We start from the raw sequence: 13,514 nt of genomic DNA, 5'->3' as shown, positions 1-13,514 counted from the left end.
AGGTGCAACCGCCAGATCCCGGAATTTCGGAAATTGACAGTTTTGAGTTCCAAATTCAAACTGGGTTGGGGCTTATAAATACCCCACCCTTTCAGCACTGAAAGGGCACTCAACATACACTGAAATCCTGATCTTGTTCTGTGATTTTTAGAGCTCAAAATTATTGTAAAGGCCAAAAGTTCTTCTCCCACTTTTCTTTCAAGTTCTGAGCTTTAAAGAGAGGAGAGAAAATTCTATAAGGGTTATCTCCTAAGCCCGTCAAAAGGAGTGAAACTGTAAAAGGGTGGTTGGCCTGCGCCTATTGAAGAAAGGCCTCTAGTTGACGTCGGTGACCTCGTCGGTGGAGGAAGCCAAAAGTGGAGTAGGTCAAGATTGACCGAACCACTCTAAATCTTGGTTTGCATTTACTTTGAGCATATTATCTTTACTGCAAACCTCCTCAAAAGCTCACTGCTTTCTGCACATATACGATCGGGTTTCAAGCTTTGTACTTTCCGAATCGACGTTTAGACGTAAATCAGTTTTTTTGTACGATCACCATATTTCAGTTTGCGTTTACGTTTTGATTTCTATCATAACTGCAAACTGTCTTTATATCCTTGCTTAAACTGCATCTCGCTTAATCAAGTGATTTACGAATCAGCATTTAGACGTAAATCAGTTTCTTCGTACGAATATCATATTTCAGTTTGCGCCTACTATCTGATTTGAATCATAACTGCAAACTGATTTATATCTTTGCTGCATCTTGCTTAATCAAAAGTTAAAGTGATTTACTAATCGGCTTTCTTACCGAAATCACTTTTATCGAACGAACGCAGTTTTTATTTTTATCGTAAAAGATTTTCCGCTGCACTAATTTACCCCCCCCCCCCCCCTCTTAGTGCTCTTAATCCTAACAATTGGTATCAGAGCGGGGTTAACTCTCAAACGGATTAAAACCTAAGAGACATGGCATACGCCGCAAACCAAGAGGGTCATTCTATAACACGTCCACCCATGTTCAATGGGACGGACTACACCTATTGGAAGACCCGAATGAGGATCTTTCTTATTTCTATGGATTTTGAACTTTGGAATCTTGTCGAAAATGGATTTTCGAAGTCTTCTCTTCCAATGATCGATTGAAATGAATTGGAGAAGAAGGCTTTCGCTCTTAATGCAAAAGCTATGAATGCCTTATTTTGTGCACTTGATAAAAACGAGTTCAACCGTGTTTCGGTTTGTGAAACCGCATTTGATATTTGGCACACACTCAAAGTGACTCACGAAGGCACAAGTAGAGTGAAAGAGTCAAAAATCAATCTTTTGTTACATTCTTTCGAACTTTTCTGGATGAAACCGAGTGAGACTATTGGCGATATATTTACCCGTTTCACGGATGTCGTCAACGGTCTAAAAGGACTCGGAAAAAGTTTTCGAATTTGAGCTCGTAAATAAGATTCTATGATCCCTTCCTAAGAGTTGGGATCCTAAAGTCACTGCTATTCAAGAGGCGAAAGATCTAAACAACTTCCCTCTTGAAGAACTAATCGGGTTATTAATGACCTACGAGATGACTTGCAAAGCTCATGAAGAGCAAGAAGACATCCTTCCAAAGAACAGGAAGGATATGGCACTCGGAACTTTAGAAGACCACTTGAGAGAAAACTCAAGTGATGAGGACTGTGATGATGACTTGGCACTTCTAACAAGAAAATTTAAAAAATTCATTAAAAGAAACAAGTTTAAGAATGACACAAAAAATAAACTTGAACCTCAGAAGGACCAAGTTATTTGCTACGAGTGCAAAAAGCCGGGACACTACAAAAGTGATTGTCCCCTAAGTCAAAAAGAGAACATCAAAGAAGAAGGCGCTCAAAGCAACGTGGGATGACTCGAGCGCGTCCGAAGAAGAGGAGTCCAACACCGAGCAAGTTGCTCATTACGCCTTAATGGCCATCGGAGAGGAGGTAACGAATTTAATAGATGCAGATGTATCATTTGATGAATTATTAAATGCCTTCCATGACTTATTTGATGAATGCAAGATTATTAGTAGAAAATATAAATTGCTAAAAAAGGAGCATGATAGTCTTACTTGTAATTTTGATAAGTTAAAAACTGAATATCATGATAGTTTAGGTTCATGCATAAAATGCCATAATCTAGAAACTCTCCAAAAGGAAAACTTGCTACTTAATGATACCTTGAAGAAATTCGAGGTTGGTAGCAAGTCATTGAACATGATCCTTGCAAACAAGGGTCATGTTCCCAAAAGAAGTGGAATCAGATTTGTGAGAAGTCCTCACCAAAATCCAACCACCTTCATAAAAGGCCCAATCTTACATGTTCAACACCAAAGCAAATGCAACTTTTGTTGCAAACTTGGACACAAAACGCATTATTGTCCATTCAAGAAAATTAGTCCGAACAAATTAATTTGGGTTCCTAAAGGAACCATGATAAATTCTATGCAACATGATAAACAATGTAGATCTATTTTTTAGGCACCCAAAAGCAAATGGGTACCTAAAAATCATCCTTTCTTGTAAAGACGTAAAACATCATAAGCTGGGAGCAAGAAATAATATCCTGCTCTTTGGATTCTTGATATTCATGACTCGAGATCCAAAAAGAACACGTGATGCTCTCTAGCCTAAATAACAAAAAGAGGGTTAGAAAATTAAAATTACAAATGCGATATAGATACAATCCCATTTGATCCCTCAGAATTGGAAACCCATGATTCTCCCTTCACATATCCTCTGGATTTTCGAACCCATCGATTTCATCCGTTCGTAACTTTCGAATCCAACTATATCATGAACTGACTAAGTTTGTCATGAACTTGCAAGGCTTACCAACTTGGACAATCTGTCACAAATATGTGTACCACATTGAGAGTATGCACGTCAAAATATCTATCTTGATTGTGCAAAAGTTATTATATTAAAATGAAAATTCTTACGTAATTACGTAAGTAGAGTTGATTGCTCCACAAATAAAAATTCATCTCAAAGTCAAAAACATTCAAATCAGACCACACAGCAGTCAGAACCATGCTCACTGCCTGCAGCGGTTGCACCGCCCCAGCTGGAGGTAGCACCTCCGGCTATCACGTATTGCAAGCGGTTGCACCGCCCCAGCCAGCAATGCAACCGCCCGCAATCCTGCCCCCTTTCTAACCCGAGCTAGGGCCGGTGGTGGAACCGACCCCAACTTGCTAGTCAAAAGTGCCCAGCAAGCCAATCACGTGAGTGATGGCACGTGTGACTTGATACAGAATCTTTTTGCTTATTATATTTTGGCGTATATCACTTTATAACTATTGCATAAATGCATATATATTGTGATGTCCTTGGATTTGTGCAATGGGAATCGGATCGTGATGAGATCACGATAATGAGACCGATTCACCTTTAAACACATATCCTAAATAATCCCGGTCATAGGTTACTCGAGAGGGACATCGTGATAACCGGATAGACTGGTGTGCTGTATACCCGTCCATATGATGGATGCAGCTGGTCTCATAGCTGCTCGTGTAGGGACACTAGGGATACAGTACAGGTGCTCATTGGAGAATGAGTTCACTGATTGATCCGCTTACGGAATGCTGGATGGTTGATGATGCCTTATTGTCAGACAACGATTCCGTAGTCCTAGTGGTGTATCTGGTTCTTAGACTTGAGACACCAAGGATGTCCTGTATGAGTGCTCCACTCTTTGATACCAGACTTATAGGTTTGGCTGTTCCCAGATCTAGTACAGCTGGTCATTGGGAGTGGTAGTCGACCTTACGAGGGCTATTGAGTGTCGATAGAGGATCATCCACTCTCGGTATCATGAGAGGAATATCCCATGTGTTCTTGCTCAGACAAATCCCTGGCCAGGGTCATTCGGGTTGAGAGAGAAAGAGTTCTCCGGGAGAATCCGATTAGAGCGAGACTCGAGTAGAAACCGTATGGGTCTGACAGCACCATGCTCGATATACGGTCTCTGGGATATTAGATGGATGAGGGACTATAGGTACATGGTAACTGAGGACAGACAGGTCCAATGGATTGGATTCCCCTGTATCGTCTGGGGACTACGGCGTAGTGGCCTAGTACTTCCGTAGTCGATGAGTCGAGTGAATTATTACAGAGATAATAATTCACTGAGTTAGAAGGAGTTCTGACATGTATGACTCACGGCCAGCTCGATATTGGGCCTAGAGGGTCACACACATATGGTAGGCATTGCGATGAGTAGAGGTTCGGATATGAGATATCCGACGGAGCCCTTGTCTTATTGGATGCAGATCCAATACCCACTAGGGAAAGGACCCATTAGGGTTTTGACACGGGATCTCTATAAATAGGAGGGATTCACAACCTCATAGGCTAGAGTCTTTGCTTGCCCTTCCTATTCTCCTCTCCCTCTCCACCTCAGAGTAGGCCTGGAGTTTTGAGGAGCGTCGTCGCAACCCTGCTATGTGGATCACCGCTAGAGAGGAGGATGCTTGACCTCCTTCACCCTCTCCTAAGGATCTGCAAGGAAACAGGGATATACGATCTCCCTAGGTAACACAATCTCTATACGCAGTTTTGTGTTTTTGCGGATTTTGCGCACCAATCTTCGCACGACGATGAACATCTTTTTGGGAATCGGGGATTTTTGTTTTCTTGTTCTTCCGCTGCGCATATGATGTCGCCCCCCTTATGATTTCCCAACAGTGGTATCAGAGCCAGGTTGTTCGTGCGAATGATTGGTTTTGAACTACGTGTGTTGTGTTTAGGAAGAACGTTGACGCAAAAGCGAGAAGGGCAGCAACAGTTGCTGCCCTCGATCTGCATACCTGCAGCCACCTGCAGCGGCAGCCGCTGCTGCAGCCGCAGCCAGGCAGCACAGCGCCGGCGCATGCGCAAGCGCTGTGCCTGCAGGAGCCGGCCGGCGGCCTGCTTGCAGCAGGCTTGCGGCCGGCGGGGCTGGCAGCGCGGGCTGAGGCACCGCAGGGCAGCGCCGCGGGCAGAGGCGCCGCGGGGCAGCAGCGCGGGCTGAGGCACCGCAGGGCAGAGGCGCCTGTGGCCGCTGCTCCCACGGGCAAAAACCCCGCAGGGGCGGCCGCCAGCGAGGCAGCACCGCCTGCGGGCGCTGCCTCGCCGGCATAACTGCCCGCGGAGGCAGCGGCGCCCGAAGGGGGCGCCCACCCGCAGCGGCAGCGCCGCCAGCGGGCGTGCCGCCTGCAGGCGAGGGCAGCGCCCTCGCCCCGCCGCACAGGCCGCCGCCAGCAGGGTGGCGGCGGCGGCAGCGGCAGCAGAAAGAGGGAATTAGGGTTTTGGGAAAAACACAGTTTTGCCCCTCGGAATTTGAGAAATTCCAGTTTCTGTCTTTTGTCCAAATTACGAAAATACCCTTAGGAATTGAGAAATTCCCTATATATCCCTGATTTCAGAAAATATTAATTAATTAAAAGGTTTAGTTAATTATTATTTTTAATTATTATCTAGTAGTACTACATGATGATGATTATTTATACATGTGATGTATGATGTGTGGACGGATGATCATGGACCGTGTGATGTGTGTACTTGTGATTATTATTATTGAGGTCTGCGAACCTCCATTATATTTCTCGTTTATTGTCGGGCCTGCGTACCTATGATTAAGTTGTAATCACATGAGGAGGCGCAGCGGGAGCATGGATGCCATAGCGGGACCCACGAGACGGACGATCGTGATGCATGGAGATGCATCAAGATGTCGACGGAACCGACGAGGACGAGATGGACGATCACAAGGCATGGAGATGCACCGTTGCACACATAGATCTTGATGTGAGTGATTAGGCCTACTGGCTCGGGCCTAATCATATTAGGTTGTGGTCCATGATCATCTGGTGTGATTGCTTATACACATACTAGATATGTATATATATTTGCATGCGATGTAGATATATATTAAATATGCATATGTGTGACATGTCATATTAGGAGACCAAATCATAGAAACATCTCTCGATAATATTAAGTCGGTAAACGTGAGGCAATTAGATTGACCCACGTGGCCTTCCATCGTTATGAGTAGGAACCGAATCCCGGTGTAGGTTGAGTTGGTCGAGTCCCTCGAGACTCACCTATATCGCGATTCGCTATCTTGCTTACGACATAGAGATGTCACCGGTGACCTGAGGGCATGATATGCTTGGTCGAGTCCCTCGAGGGTATATCATCAAATCAGACTCATCTTGTAACGAAGGTGTTGACTTAACCGAGCATCATGGTTGGTCGAGTCCCTCGAGGCCATGGTGATTCGGAGGCCGAACAGGACGGGAATCACAAGGAGTTGTGATCGGCAAGAGTTGTCTACCTTTTAGGCTTAGTGTGATTGGTCGAGTCCCTCGAGGTTACACTAAGACGCTGATTGGATCCTGATCCCCACTAGAAGTCTGCCGGAGACTTCCGTTTCACGTGCTGAGGGTGTCGCGTGACTCGTTAGTAAAATAGTGGGAGCATATTAAGATAGAAGTCCATATCTTGATAGTTTATTTCTTGCAAAATCTGCATGTTATTCATTTTTGCTACATCTTTATTTTCAGAAAATGTCGCTTTCAAATCCCTTACGTGGCATACTTGATGTCAACCGCCTCACTGGTCTAAATTATACGGATTGGCTCCGTAACTTGAGAATTGTTCTCACAGCGGAGAAAATCGTGTACGTCCTTGATACAGTGATGCCTACGCCCGAAGAAGGGGCAAGCGAGGATGAGATCGCTCGCTACGTGAAGTACATTGATGACTCCACTCTTGCTCAGTGCTATATGTTGGGCTCTATGACTCCAGAGTTACAGAGACAACATGAGAAGATGGATGCCAGATCCATTCTCCTACATGTCCGTAAATTGTTTGAGGAACAGGGAAGGACTCAACGATATGAGATATCCAAGAGCCTTTTCCGCGCTAGGATGACTGAGGGGACACCGGTTCAGAACCATGTCCTAAAGATGATTGAGTGGATAGAGAAACTCACAGGTCTAGGAATGGTCCTAGAGGATAACTTGTGTGTGGACATTGTGCTTCAGTCCCTACCAGATTCCTTTTCACAGTTCATAATGAATTTTAATATGAACAAGCTTGAGGTGACTCTCCCAGAGCTCCTCAATATGTTGAGGGAGGCAGAGAGTACTATTAAGAAAGAGAAGCCAGTTCTCTACACTGGTGAGACCAGAAAGAAAAGGAAAGCAGAAAGGTCCCTTAAGAAGGGAAAGGGCAAGGGCAAACAAGGTAAAGCAAAGGTTGCTAAGAAAGACCCAACAAAGGACAAAGGCCAGTGCTTCCACTGTGGTAAAGATGGGCACTGGAAGAGAAACTGCAAAGAGTACCTTGCAGAAAGGGCGAAACAAAAGCTTGATGAAGCTTCAGGTACATTCATGATCAGTCTCCATTTGTCAGACTCTTATGATAACACATGGGTATTAGATACCGGTAGTGCTTATCATATATGCAATTCGTTGCAGGTTCTGGCAAGACCTAGGAGACTAGAGAGAGGCGAGATGGACCTCAAGATGGGTAATGGAGCAAAAGTTGCTGTATTAGCTGTTGGCGAGGTCGCCCTACATCTGCCTAGTGGAGCTTTTATTGCATTAGATGCATGTTATTTTGTTCCTTCTATTATCAAAAACATTATCTTCATTTCATGTTTAACAGTTAGTGGATATAAATTTGTTTTTGAGAACAATAGTTGTTCGATATTATTAGATGATAAGATCATCACGAAAGGAACATTGCATAATGGTTTATTTATGTTAGACACCACTCCACATATCATGAATATAAATGTGTCCAAAAGGAAACGAGATGAGTTGAACAGTGCATACCTGTGGCATTGTAGGCTAGGTCACATCCATGAAAGAAGGATTCAAAAGTTGCTAAATGATGGATATCTAGATCCATTCGACTATGTGTCATATGCAACTTGTGAGCCTTGCATTCGTGGAAAACTGACCAACTCTCCATTTAGTGGAACTGGAGAGAGAGCCACTGAGTTGTTGGAACTCATACATAGTGATGTATGTGGACCCATGTCAACTCATGCCATTGGAGGTTACTCCTACTTCATTACATTTACTGATGATTTCTCAAGGTATGGATATGTGTACTTAATGAAGTACAAGTCCGAGGCCTTTGAGAAATTCAGAGAGTGTAAGAATGAGGTGGAGAACCAGACTGGAAAGAGTATCAAAACTCTTCGATCAGATCGAGGAGGTGAGTACTTAAGTACAGAGTTTACTCACTTCCTCAAGGACCATGGGATATTATCCCAATGGACACCTCCTTATACACCTCAGCTCAATGGTGTCTCTGAAAGGAGAAATCGTACATTATTAGATATGGTACGGTCCATGATGAGTTTCGCTGACCTACCCATCTCATTCTGGGGATATGCCCTAGAAACCGCAGCTTACCTTCTGAACAGAGTTCCAACTAAGTCGGTAGTGTCTACACCATATGAGATATGGAAAGGGAAGAAGCCTGATCTTAAGGTTGTTAAGATTTGGGGCTGCTCTGCCCATGTTAAAAGACACAACCCCGATAAGTTAGAATCAAGGACAGGGCGATGTAAATTTGTGGGATACCCCAAGGAAACTTGTGGGTATTACTTCTATCATCTCGAGGACCAAAAGGTCTTTGTAGCTAAGAGAGCAGTGTTCCTTGAGAAGGAACACATTCTTGACGGAGACAGTGGGAGAATGATAGAATTGAGCGAGGTTGGAGAACCAAGCTCAAGCACCACTCTACAGCCCGAGTCTGTTCAGGTATCTAATACACAAGTTTCAACTTTACGCAGGTCTGATAGAGTATCCCATCCTCCTGAGAGATATGTGGGACATATTAGAGCAGAGGATGTAGAGGATATTGATCCTCAGACCTACGAGGAGGCTATTATGAGTATAGACTCCGGGAAGTGGAAAGAAGCCATGAATTCTGAGATGGATTCTATGTACTCCAATAAGGTTTGGAACCTAGTTGATGCACCCGAAGGTATTGTACCCATCGGTTGCAAGTGGATCTTTAAGAAAAAGATCGGAGTAGATGGAAAGGTAGAGACCTATAAAGCAAGGCTAGTGGCTAAGGGGTATCGTCAAAGGCAAGGTGTTGACTACGACGAAACTTTCTCACCCGTAGTAATGCTAAAATCCATCAGAATTCTATTGGCTATTGCAGCACACTATGATTATGAGATCTGGCAGATGGATGTGAAAACCGCATTCCTCAACGGGAACCTGGAGGAGGAGGTGTATATGATGCAACCTGAGGGATTCGTGTCCAAGAACTGCCCAGATAAGGTGTGTAGGTTGCTTAGATCCATTTATGGACTAAAGCAAGCTTCCCGAAGTTGGAACATAAGATTTGATGAGGCAATCAGATCTTATGACTTCGTTAAGAACGAAGATGAGCCTTGTGTATACAAAAAGGTAAGTGGGAGCGCTATTAGCTTTTTGGTGTTATATGTGGATGACATCCTCATCATTGGGAATGACATAGGAATGCTATCCACTGTAAAGACTTGGTTATCTAGACACTTCTCCATTAAGGACTTAGGGGAAGCATCCTATATCTTGGGGATTAGAATCTATAGAGATAGATCCAAGAGGATGCTTGGCTTGTCCCAGTCCAGGTACATAAAAACCATTGTCAAAAGGTTTGGCATGGAAAATTCCAAAGGGCAAACATGAATATGATACCTTATGCCTCAGCAATAGGGTCTATCATGTATGTCATGCTATGTACTAGGCCTGATATAGCGCATGCTCTGAGTGTCACGAGTAGGTATCAGGCGAATCCAGGCTTGGAGCACTGGAAAGCAGTAAAGTGTATCCTTAAGTACTTAAGAAGGACTAAGGATCTTTTACTAGTATATGGAGGTAATAGCCTTAAGGTTGAAGGCTACACTGACTCAAGTTTTCAGTTTGATGTCGATGATAGCAAGTCGAATTCAAGGTATGTGTACATCTTGAATGGAGGAGCAGTGTGCAGGAAGAGTTCCAAGCAAGATACCACTGCTGACTCGACCATAGAGGCGGAGTACATTGCTGCATCAGATGCAGCAAAGGAGGGAGTTTGGGTGAAGAAGTTCATCACAGATTTGGGAGTCGATACAGATAGCGACAAGTCGACTTCCTTATATTGCGACAACTATGGGGTGATTACTCAAATAAGGGAACCCGGGTCTTATCAGAAGTGTTCTGAGGAGGTTCCAGCTTATAAGAGAGATCGTAACCCGAGGAGATGTAGCAATGGAAAGAGTTCCATCCGAAGATAACATTGCAGATCCACTGACAAAGCCGTTGTCTCATTTTGTCTTTGAGCGTCACAGGGGTCTGATGGGGATCAGACACATAGGTGATTGGCTTTAGGTCAAGTGGGAGATTGCTAGTCATAAGTGCCCAGCAAGCCAATCACGTGAGTGATGGCACGTGTGACTTGATACAGAATCTTTTTGCTTATTATATTTTGGCGTATATCACTTTATAACTATTGCATAAATGCATATATATTGTGATGTCCTTGGATTTGTGCAATGGGAATCGGATCGTGATGAGATCACGATAATGAGACCGATTCACCTTTAAACACATATCCTAAATAATCCCGGTCATAGGTTACTCGAGAGGGACATCGTGATAACCGGATAGACTGGTGTGCTGTATACCCGTCCATATGATGGATGCAGCTGGTCTCATAGCTGCTCGTGTAGGGACACTAGGGATACAGTACAGGTGCTCATTGGAGAATGAGTTCACTGATTGATCCGCTTACGGAATGCTGGATGGTTGATGATGCCTTATTGTCAGACAACGATTCCGTAGTCCTAGTGGTGTATCTGGTTCTTAGACTTGAGACACCAAGGATGTCCTGTATGAGTGCTCCACTCTTTGATACCAGACTTATAGGTTTGGCTGTTCCCAGATCTAGTACAGCTGGTCATTGGGAGTGGTAGTCGACCTTACGAGGGCTATTGAGTGTCGATAGAGGATCATCCACTCTCGGTATCATGAGAGGAATATCCCATGTGTTCTTGCTCAGACAAATCCCTGGCCAGGGTCATTCGGGTTGAGAGAGAAAGAGTTCTCCGGGAGAATCCGATTAGAGCGAGACTCGAGTAGAAACCGTATGGGTCTGACAGCACCATGCTCGATATACGGTCTCTGGGATATTAGATGGATGAGGGACTATAGGTACATGGTAACTGAGGACAGACAGGTCCAATGGATTGGATTCCCCTGTATCGTCTGGGGACTACGGCGTAGTGGCCTAGTACTTCCGTAGTCGATGAGTCGAGTGAATTATTACAGAGATAATAATTCACTGAGTTAGAAGGAGTTCTGACAGGTATGACTCACGGCCAGCTCGATATTGGGCCTAGAGGGTCACACACATATGGTAGGCATTGCGATGAGTAGAGGTTCGGATATGAGATATCCGACGGAGCCCTTGTCTTATTGGATGCAGATCCAATACCCACTAGGGAAAGGACCCATTAGGGTTTTGACACGGGATCTCTATAAATAGGAGGGATTCACAGCCTCATAGGCTAGAGTCTTTGCTTGCCCTTCCTATTCTCCTCTCCCTCTCCACCTCAGAGTAGGCCTGGAGTTTTGAGGAGCGTCGTCGCAACCCTGCTGTGTGGATCACCGCTAGAGAGGAGGACGCTTGACCTCCTTCACCCTCTCCTAAGGATCTGCAAGGAAACAGGGATATACGATCTCCCTAGGTAACACAATCTCTATACGCAGTTTTGTGTTTTTGCGGATTTTGCGCACCAATCTTCGCACGACGATGAACATCTTTTTGGGAATCGGGGATTTTTGTTTTCTTGTTCTTCCGCTGCGCATATGATGTCGCCCCCCTTATGATTTCCCAACACAACTAACTCCCTTCCCCTCTTTACTCTTCCAAAGCTTCTCCACCTCCATTTCTCCCCTCATAGCATCCCAAATACTCCTCATTTCGAAGCAAAAGATCAACAATCTCTCCTTCTCTTGAAGATCTCACTAAGGTATTCTCTAAGAAGCCCTTAAATTCTATTTTTGATTCATTTACTCTTGCTCATTACTATCCTCCTAAACAGCAGTAGTTATGGGGTCTAGAAGATCCTCAAGGGACAAAGGGAAGAGGAGATTAGTGGAAGATTTTGATCTTACCCTTTTCGATTCAAAATATCATGCTGAAAAGTTTTCCTCTTTCGAACTTAGGAGTGTCAATAAGGGAAAACATGTAGATTTAAATGAACTAAGAGACTTAGAGACAATCCAATGGTTTGCAAACTTAGATCTACTCCCTATTTTACAAATTAGTGAACCCATCTATCCAAGACTTGTTAGATTGTTTTACAACAATATACAATTAGATGAAGAAGAAAGAATGTCTACCTATCTCTTAGGACAACACATCTCCATTACGGATAAACTCATTTGCGACATGATAGGCATTCCCATAAAAAATAGAGGACTTTACTTTAGAGGATCATGGGATGATGAAACTGTTGGGACAACATATGTTGAAGCCTTAGGAACAATTTTCGCCAATCCCAACTTAGCATTTGTTTCTAAAAGTTGTGAACATCTACTGCCACTAAACACTAAGGTACTTCATCATATCCTAACTAGCATCATTCTCCCTAAACAATACCATCATGATGAAGTAAGCCAATTAGAATTAGGAACTATGTATTGGATCATGAAAGGACATGACATCTGTCTTGGTTATCTTATCCAGCAAAACATGTTAGAACTATCTAAGAAAGACATGATGCTTCCATATGGTGGTATAATCACTAGAATACTGAAAGCCTACGATATTCCAATACCACCGGAAGAAGAAGTAATAAAAGTAGATAGCTTTAGCATAATAAATAAAAATCTACTTCACCAATTAAGATGTGTTTATAGAAACGGTAACTGGGTTAGAATGCCTAGAAGAACCAATCCCCCTCGACCTGAACTAGAACCGAAAACACCAGTCTTTAGGGGTACTCAATCTCCTCTGATCTGTCCCTTTGAGGAAACATATTCATTTGAGCAAGCTCATACATCATCTATCGAAGATATTGGGATTCGGATCGACCGATTTGAACAAAGACAAGAACGGCTTGAACATCGACAAGATCAAATCCTATCTGAGCTACAGCAAATTCATTGACAATTTGACTCTTTATTTAGGCACTTTAATTTTCCACCTCATGAATAAGCTTGTATGTGTATATATGAACACAATCACCTATTGTTACTGTAAACTCCTTATGTTACTCACCATGATGCCCTTTGCCTTGACCCTTGATATGGATACCTGATGTATTTATTTGTGAGCATATGCAGAGTTACAAACATCTCTCATTATTTAATCTCATTATTTCATTATCAGAATTTACATTGAAACTAAATGTTTTTATAACTACTTTGAAAACCTTGTGCCTTGGTTTCCATGATAAATATAATTTGAGAAAATGATATACCAATGCAGTTAATGAGTCATGACATTGCCATGATA

The sequence above is a fragment of the Musa acuminata genome, chromosome BXJ3-5, assembly GCF_036884655.1.
Source record: "Musa acuminata AAA Group cultivar baxijiao chromosome BXJ3-5, Cavendish_Baxijiao_AAA, whole genome shotgun sequence".
In the NCBI taxonomy this organism is placed as follows: domain Eukaryota; kingdom Viridiplantae; phylum Streptophyta; class Magnoliopsida; order Zingiberales; family Musaceae; genus Musa; species Musa acuminata.
Note: the sequence above shows the minus strand (reverse complement) of the source record.